This window comes from Sciurus vulgaris (assembly GCF_902686455.1).
Source record: "Sciurus vulgaris genome assembly, chromosome: 12".
In the NCBI taxonomy this organism is placed as follows: domain Eukaryota; kingdom Metazoa; phylum Chordata; class Mammalia; order Rodentia; family Sciuridae; genus Sciurus; species Sciurus vulgaris.
In genome coordinates, this window is record NC_136473.1 from 114568553 (window position 1) to 114576347 (window position 7795).

Genomic DNA, 7795 nt, shown 5'->3' on the forward strand with positions numbered 1-7795 from the left:
GGCCGGTGGTGGCTCTTCACCTTCAGTGAGATGTGTGCCAGGGTAGGCACAGCAACGGAAGTCAAGCTGACAGTGTGAGTGATAGCCAGTCACAAAAAAGAGAAAGAAAAAAGAAGGACAGAAGGGGGAGGGCGGGGCTGGGAGGACCGGCCTGGGAGCACCCACCGGTCACCGTGAGGACCCGGGCTGGGACACCCACCCTGGTCACCATGAGGACCTGGGCTGGCACGGAGCTTCATGGCACTGTGATGACCGTGGCTGCCAGGAAGCCTCCCCACAACACTGGCTCGGCCCAGCCGAGGCCTCAGTCCACCTCCCCGGGCACAGGATTGTCCCGGTTGGTCCCAGAAGGCGTCAGTCAAGACAGCTTGCCTCCAGCGGCACAGCCCGAGTTAACCTCCAATGTGCGGCCTCCTCTGCTCCCCAGATGGCCTTGTCCATGTTGCTGTTAACCTCATGAAACTCAAAGAAAGCAATCTCTTTGGGCACCAGCCCTGCATGCAGCCTCAGCAGTGGACGATGGTGGGAAGACCTCTACTGACAGAAGGTATGGACACACTGGTTCTCCTGGTGCTGGGAGCTTTCTGTGGGCAGAAGTGGCTCACTGTGTTAAGAGCAGTGGGCCATGAGCAGTGACCACGAGCGCAAGGGACCATGTGTGCAAGGGGCCATGTGTGCAAGGAGCCATGTGTGCCAGGGGCCACAAGCACTAGGGGCCATGTGTGCAAAAGGCCGTGTGTGCATGGAACCATGTGTGCAAGGGGCCACATGTGCAAGGGGCCACATGTGCAAGGGGCCAGGTGTACTAGAAGCCATATGTGCAGGGGACCATGTGTGCAAGGGGCCAGGTGTACTAGAAGCCATATGTGCAGGGGACCATGTGTGCAAGGGGCCAGGTGTGCAAGGGACCATGTGTGCTAGAGGCCATGTGTGCAGGGGGCCACACTCAGAAAACCAGCCTGACCTGGAGGTTGCTGGGCTCCTCTGAGAAGAGCCAGGACAACCTGGAGACAGACTCGGAGCTCATTCTGGGTGCAAGCTCTCCACCAGGAAGTAGGAGGGAAGGATGGGGACCTGGTGCTGGCCACCCTCTAGAGGAGTTTGGCTTGGCAAAAGGAGGAGAGAACACAGGCATCGTGGGACAGCGTAGCTTGGTCGGGAGAGGCCGCGGCTCTGGTCCTCTTAGAGCCATGTCTCTCCAGCTGTGCTGACTGGACACCCAGGGTCCATTTCTAGATGGAGAGTGTGATCCTGTTTGCAGTAGATGGGGCCCGGCAGGAGGATGGCCGCCCCTCTCCACTCTCTAAACTTCCCCCTTCTTAGGCCGTGGGCCCTCTCACTGCCCCATGCAAGAGGCACTGGTCTCTGGGCTGGCCTCCCGCCTCCTTCCTCTGAGGTGGTCTCCCACCTCCTTCCTCTGAGGTGGCCACCTTCTTAGGTGCTGGCCGCCCTGTGCAAGAGGTCCCAGTCTCTGGGCAGCCTCCCGTCTCCTTCCTCTGGGCGGCCTCCTGCCTCCTTCCTTTGAGGTGGCCTCCCGCCTCCTCCCTCCTCCTGTGTGTGTCCGTCTCCTTACAGACTCTGGCCTCCTGAGAGGAGAGTGGTGTTGTCACTGAAGCAGTCCCAGAAGGTGGCCAGGACACAAAGTCCACCGCACACAGTCCACTCAGTGTGTCGGGCAGGAGCAGAGCAGTGTCGGCCGGGCAGCCACTGCTGATGTAGCAGAAGCTACGACCACCGAGGAGCCCTCGACCTGGTGGAGTTATGGGGAGGGCCCCTCAGGAGGTGCCTTCCCTCTGCAGTGGGTCCAGGTGTGAGGACACAGTCTGGGCGGCAGGACACGGGCAGCTGGCCCGGCGTGGGCAGTTCTGACGACGATGCTCCTTGAGAGCGGCTGGACCATCTGGGACCCGCTGTGACCAAAGGCCGTGCTGGTGAGTTCATGGAGGCTGCCGTGAGGCTGAGAAGGGCTTGGACTCACTCTGTCCAGAAGCACCATGCGCCTCGCAGACATTACTCAGAGGAATGAGGGGCAGGTGGAATCGGGTCCCCAGGCCTCGATGCTCCCGTACCCAGGCTAAGGCTCCTCAAGGCCAACTTCGATGAGAGGCCATCCTGGACATCCATGTGGGCATGGAGCCATTGCTGAGGCCTTGAAATCAGGAAGGCCTGGGAGCGAGCGCTGTTCCAGGTGGTCACTGGCCTTGGCTTTGAAGTCGGAAGGGCTGCAGTCAAGAGCGTCCGCTGGCTGCAGATCCTAGGAGTGACAAGGAGACCTTGCTGGGTCCGACAGGAGGGTGGTGCCTGCTGAGGCCTTGGTCATAGCACGACAACATCCGACTCTGGACCACGGAGCGATCGGAAGAACGTGTGCCCTGTAAGCATCAAGTGTGTGGTGACACGTCACAGCAGCAGTGACAGACTGACACCTCATCAAAACTCCTTGCAAAGCCACCCAAGCCCATGTCATGTCTTGCCCAGGCTGAGCACCCCAGCACTGGCCAGCAAGTCCTGCTGGGCACAGATGTGAAGTGGGCACAGTCTGCTTGGCTTCGCCGGGACTAAATGCTGTGTTGGATCTGAGCAGGATGACCACTCTCCAGGTGGTCAGCCTGAGAATCGTAAGACTCTACACTGGGACTGCTTCCAATGTGTTTGAACTGGTCTCGAGAGTTTTGCTAAAGACATATGATCATATAGCTCTTTCTACTTTTGTCGCAGCCGCATTTTGGACGGGAGAGGTCCTGCCCTGCCTTGCCCTCTTTCCGCCTCAGTTCATGAAGGTTCTTGTGTCCCTGGAAGCGTGAGGAGTGTCCCTCAGGAGACGGAGGAGACCCCAGAGCTTGCCCGCAAGGCTCCACCCAGGGCCTGCAGAAGCCGTGCAGCAGCACAGCCTGCGGTCAGGGCAGCCGGCTCCCAGGTGAACCCAGGTGTGGCTGCCCCTCAGGACGGAGAGGATGCTGCGGATGGAGCTGGGAGAGTGTCCGCAGCAGCCATGGGGGCTCCTCTTCCCTGTCCTGAAAGGGGGAGACCAGAGGCCGCTTGTCTTCCACCTTGGTAGCGTTTCCTCCTTCTGCCATGGAGCTAAGATGACCTCCCTCGCTCCCCAGCCTCTGCTCTTGCGAGGAAAGAAACGGTGGCCTGTTACTTAAACAGACTGCGGAGATTAAGTGTGGCCTGGGTGCGAGCACGTGGTGCTGGACTCCCAGTCTGTATCCGGGTTTGTTTCTGTGGTTCTCAAAATGTTGATCCCCACACAGGGACCAGCTGATCCCTGCCGTTCCGTCTCTAATGAGCTGGCGGTGGCTTCCTTCTCTCCCAACACGCCACGCTACCCCAGGCTGCCAACGAAGAGAAACGTGCTCTGTGTTCGCTTCTCTGGTTTTCCCCTCCTTCCTTTGATGTCATAGCCACTGGAGAGGCTGGGTGCGTTTCTCCCTCTCACTAGGACATCTGAGACTGATCCGCAGTAACTGGATGATCAATTAATTCTCCCGCAGAGTCCATTTACATAATGAAAGTGCACTGCGATGGTACTTTATACACGGCATTTTGGGTCGTCTAGACCGATAAAATATGGTGTATTGATTGAGGGGAGCCTAATGGGTCTTCTGCTGTGGAAGCTGCAAAATTATAAACGAAGAAATTGACAGAAGTGAGGGTTCCTGGGCCACAATGACGTCCCCACCCAGGGCCTCCAGTGGACCTGCCTGAGGCTGTCCTCCCATGGAGCAAGGCACAGGAGTGAGGCCAGGCACCGTCTCCTCACTGTGCCCAAATCAACACTTCACAGTGTGTGTGCAGACACCTGCTTACAAGGCCAGCCCTGTGACACCGTGGCCGGGAGCGGGGCTGGGTCAGGCCTCCACGGGGGCGCAGCAGCCCTTCAACCAAGAGACCAAGGCGATTCCACAGGTATTCAGCACAGAACCTACCACATGACCCTGTGAACTCAGCTCCACGTACCAGCACTGGGAAGACCAGCATCTCCCCTGCCCCCCACTTGGGACCAGCACCCCCCAAGTGCCCCCTGTGGACTCAGCTCTGTGTACCAGTACTGGGAGACCCAGCACCCTCCAAGTGCCCCCTGTGGACTCAGCTCCATGTACCAGTACTGCGAGACCCAGCATCTCCCCTGCCCCTGTGGACTCAGACTGTGTACCAGCACTGGGAGGCCCAGAACCTCCCCTGCCCCTGTGGACTCAGACTGTGTACCAGCACTGGGAGACCCAGCATCTCCCCTGCCCCTGTGGACTCAGCTTCATGTACCAGCACTGGAGGCCCAGCATCTCCCCTGCCCCTGTGGACTCAGCTCTGTGTACCATCACTGGGAGGCCCAGCATCTCCCCTGCCACTGTGGACTCAGCTCTGTGTACCAGCACTGGGAGACCCAGCATCTCCCCTGCCCCTGTGGACTCAGACTGTGTACCAGCACTGGGAGACCCAGCATCTCCCCTGCCCCTGTGGACTCAGCTTCATGTACCAGCACTGGAGGCCCAGCATCTCCCCTGCCCCTGTGGACTCAGCTTCATGTACCAGCACTGGGAGATCCAGCATCTCCCCTGCCCCTATGGACTCAGTCTGTGTACCAGCACTGTGAGACCCAGCATCCCCCAAGTGCCCCTTGTGGACTTAGCTCTGTGTACCAGCACTGGGAGGCCCAGCATCTCCCCTGCCCCCTGTGGACTCAGCTTCATGTACCATCACATGGAGACCCAGCATCTCCCAAGTGCCCCCTGTGGACTCAGCTTCATGTACCAGCACTGGGAGACCTAGCATCTCCCCTGCCCCCTGTGGACTCAGCTTCATGTACCAGTACTGGGAGACCCAGCATCTCCCTTGCCCCCTGTGGACTCAGCTTCATGTACCAGCACTGGGAGGCCAAGCATCTCCCCTGCCCATTGTGGACTCAGCTTCATGTACCAGCACTGGGAGACCCAGCATCCCCCAAGTGCCCCCTGTGGACTCAGCTCTGTGTACCAACACTGGGAGGCCCAGCATCTCCCCTGCCCCTGTGGACTCAGACTGTGCACCAGCACTGGAGGCCCAGCATCTCCCCTGCCCCTGTTGACTCAGACTGTGAACCAGCACTGGGAGGCCCAGCATCTCCCCTGCCCATGTGGACTCAGACTGTGAACCAGCACTGGGAGACCCAGCATCTCCCCTTCCCCCAGTGGACTCAACGCTGTGCACCAGCACTGGGAGACCAGCATCTCCCCTGCCCCCAGTGGACTCAGCACTGAGCACCAGCACTGGGAGACCCAGCATCTCCCCTGCACCTGTGGACTCAGCGCTGTGTACCAGCACTGGGAGGCCCTGCATCTCCCCTGCCCCTGTCGACTCAGCACTGTGCACCAGCACTGGGAGGCCCAGCATCTCACCTGCCCCCACTTCCCCTCTTCGCAGGGTGCTCATCCCCCTGACTTTGCTGTGGTAATTCAGTGCCGCAGGCTTCAGGTCCCCAGGAGAAGGCCTGCCACAGCAGTGTCCCCAGGAGAGCCGTGATCACCATTAGTACACAGAAGCACCCCTGGCCTGGCCTCAGGTCAGGGCTTTCGAGAGCTCTGTGCACCAAGGAGAGTTCAAAGGAAGGAGCTGAAGTTAAAGCAGCCCTCAATGGAACGTGGTCCTCAGGGGTCAGGGTTACAGGTGTCCCACGGAGGTAATTGCTTGGGACTCGACCACTGGGCAGCAGTGTGGTGGGGCCTTTTGAGGGAAATTATGCTGAGGACCCCTCCTGAGTGGGGAGTGCCACAATCCCAGGGCGGTTCCTCCCAGGAGGACAGAGCCCTGTCTCTCTCTGTCCCTCCTACCACAGGAGGTGGTCAGCCTTGGCCAGGTCACCACACCCGAGGGTCCTGGCCAGATCCCAGGGTTCCTATTGGAAATCCCAGTCTGTGGCCTTTCCTTATAACAGTGCAAGACAAAAACAGTGGGGTTACATTTCTGTTTTTCCTCTTTACTATTTTCTGTGTCTGTAATATTTTCACAGTGGTTCTGCAGTATAATTATGATCTTTAAAAAATAAAAGCAGGGCTGGAGATGCAGCTCAGTGGCAGAGCGCTGGCCCAGCATGCACAGGCCCTGGGTTCCAACCCCAGCACCACAAGGAGAGAAAAGTCATTCCCACTACAAAGGGAAGGGAAGCCATCGCACAGGGAAAAGCTGCCCATCGGAAGCTCCTGCACCATGTATTGGTTGTCCTCTTCCCGAGCACGGCCTCTGCTTTTGCTCCCAGACTCTCTGCAACACGGAAGCAGGAGGCTGTGAGCCCCCATGCTCGTAAAGACACTCAGGAATTCTGCAGCACTCTGTCCTGCAGTGGGGCCGGGCTTCCTCAGAGCTCATTCAGCCCTGAAAGCAGAAACGGCATCTTAGAGCGGAGGCAGCTCAACCTACCTGGCGCGGAGAACCCAGCTGGTGTGCAGGTCCAGGATTTCCACAGCAACCCATGGTCAAGACAAGGACACCCACCTCCCATGACTCGGGAAAGTTCGCCTGCTCTCGCTCTGCCTCCGGGTCCAGGAAACTGTTCTGACATGAGGAAGCGGGGCAGGAAGCTTGATGACATGGGTCTCTTGATGGCTCATCAAGGGCCCTTCATGCTATGGCAAGTGAACTCGGGCTGCGCAGAGCGAAGTTAACATTAGCATCACGGTCCAGGAAAGATCTTCTCCCACGAGATAAGAAGTGGCCTCGCCCAGGCCCAAACCCTTGGCGTGCAGGTTCTCAGAGCGCTGGGCGACAGCAGAAGGGACTGTTTGACAAGAGCTGCTTGTCACCACCGTCAGGCCCTGACCCGTCTCCAGGAGCAGCACCTGATGGAAGCCCGGCCTTCCTTCACGTGTGGTCTCAGATCCCCAGGGTTCCAATGTCAGTCTCCTCTTCTTAGTCCTGGTGAGAAAGCAGCCACCCGATGACCTTGCTTGACCTTGTGCAATGAGCCAGCGACTTGCTAACAGTGAATCCCAGGGAAGTTCCCGTGAAGGGTACCATCACAGGAGCCTGAGGCACCAAAAGCCAGAGCCACATTCAGGATTCTGAGCCACCCGGTCAATCTGTAGTGGTCAGGGTCCAGTTCAGCGCCAGGGTGGAGGAACGGTACCAAGTCAAATCTGTCAGAAAGGCTTGCTCCCCAGAGAGGCCCCAGGGCCGGTAGATCAGATGACCTTCACAGCACTCAAAAGACACATTTCCCCAAAGGATAATAAGAGAAAAGAAAGGAAGAAACTTCCCCTGAGTTTATGGAGGTTAAATACAAAAGAACATTGAGTGGGATACTGGGATGGCGCCTCTCTGGCCTTCATCTCCCAGGGCCTGGAGCTGCCGGCTGGAGAGGCCTGTCGCTGGCTACCGTCCTTCCCTGGCAGGGCAATGGATGGCTTCTTTCCTGCCAAAGCACAAGTGAAGCCGGTTCCAATACCAGGGTGCGCGTCTCCAGGCCTCCAGGGCTGTCAGCTCATGGGGTGGACTTCCCTGTGTGCCTGGCCTGCTGAGCAGAGGGAGAGGGCCCGGAAGAGAGGGGAACTTGGAAGTGCCTCCTGCAGACCCAGGGGAAGCTCAGTGCCTGCTCGGTGGGCAGGTCTGCAGCTGAGGGCCAGAGCTGTGGACGGCATCACAAGAGTGGAGGTGTTGGACCACCGCCCCTTGCCTCAGGGAACGCTGCTCGGCCAAGGGACGAGGGGTCCCTGGCCTTCCTGTGATGCATGTGGCCCATAAGCAGGACCCCACAGCCCACAGGGCCTCCCCAAGTCAGAAGCAGCCCTCGGAGGCCCCGTGTGAATAGGGGCAGGAATCT

At 58.9% G+C, this 7795-nt stretch overlaps 1 long non-coding RNA gene across 2 annotated transcripts; it reads right to left on the bottom strand.

Annotated features, from left to right (window-relative positions):
• Positions 1–4087: 4087 nt before the first annotated feature.
• LOC306641667 lies at positions 4088–5155 on the bottom strand. 2 transcript variants are annotated; one of them, XR_013758237.1, is made up of 3 exons: positions 4984–5155; positions 4380–4591; positions 4088–4324 (listed from the first exon to the last, which is right to left on the bottom strand). It is a non-coding gene; the product is annotated as an uncharacterized lncRNA (long non-coding RNA). The 2 variants fall into 2 exon arrangements; XR_013758238.1 differs by having other exon boundaries at positions 4088–4304; positions 4360–4591.
• Positions 5156–7795: the final 2640 nt, after the last annotated feature.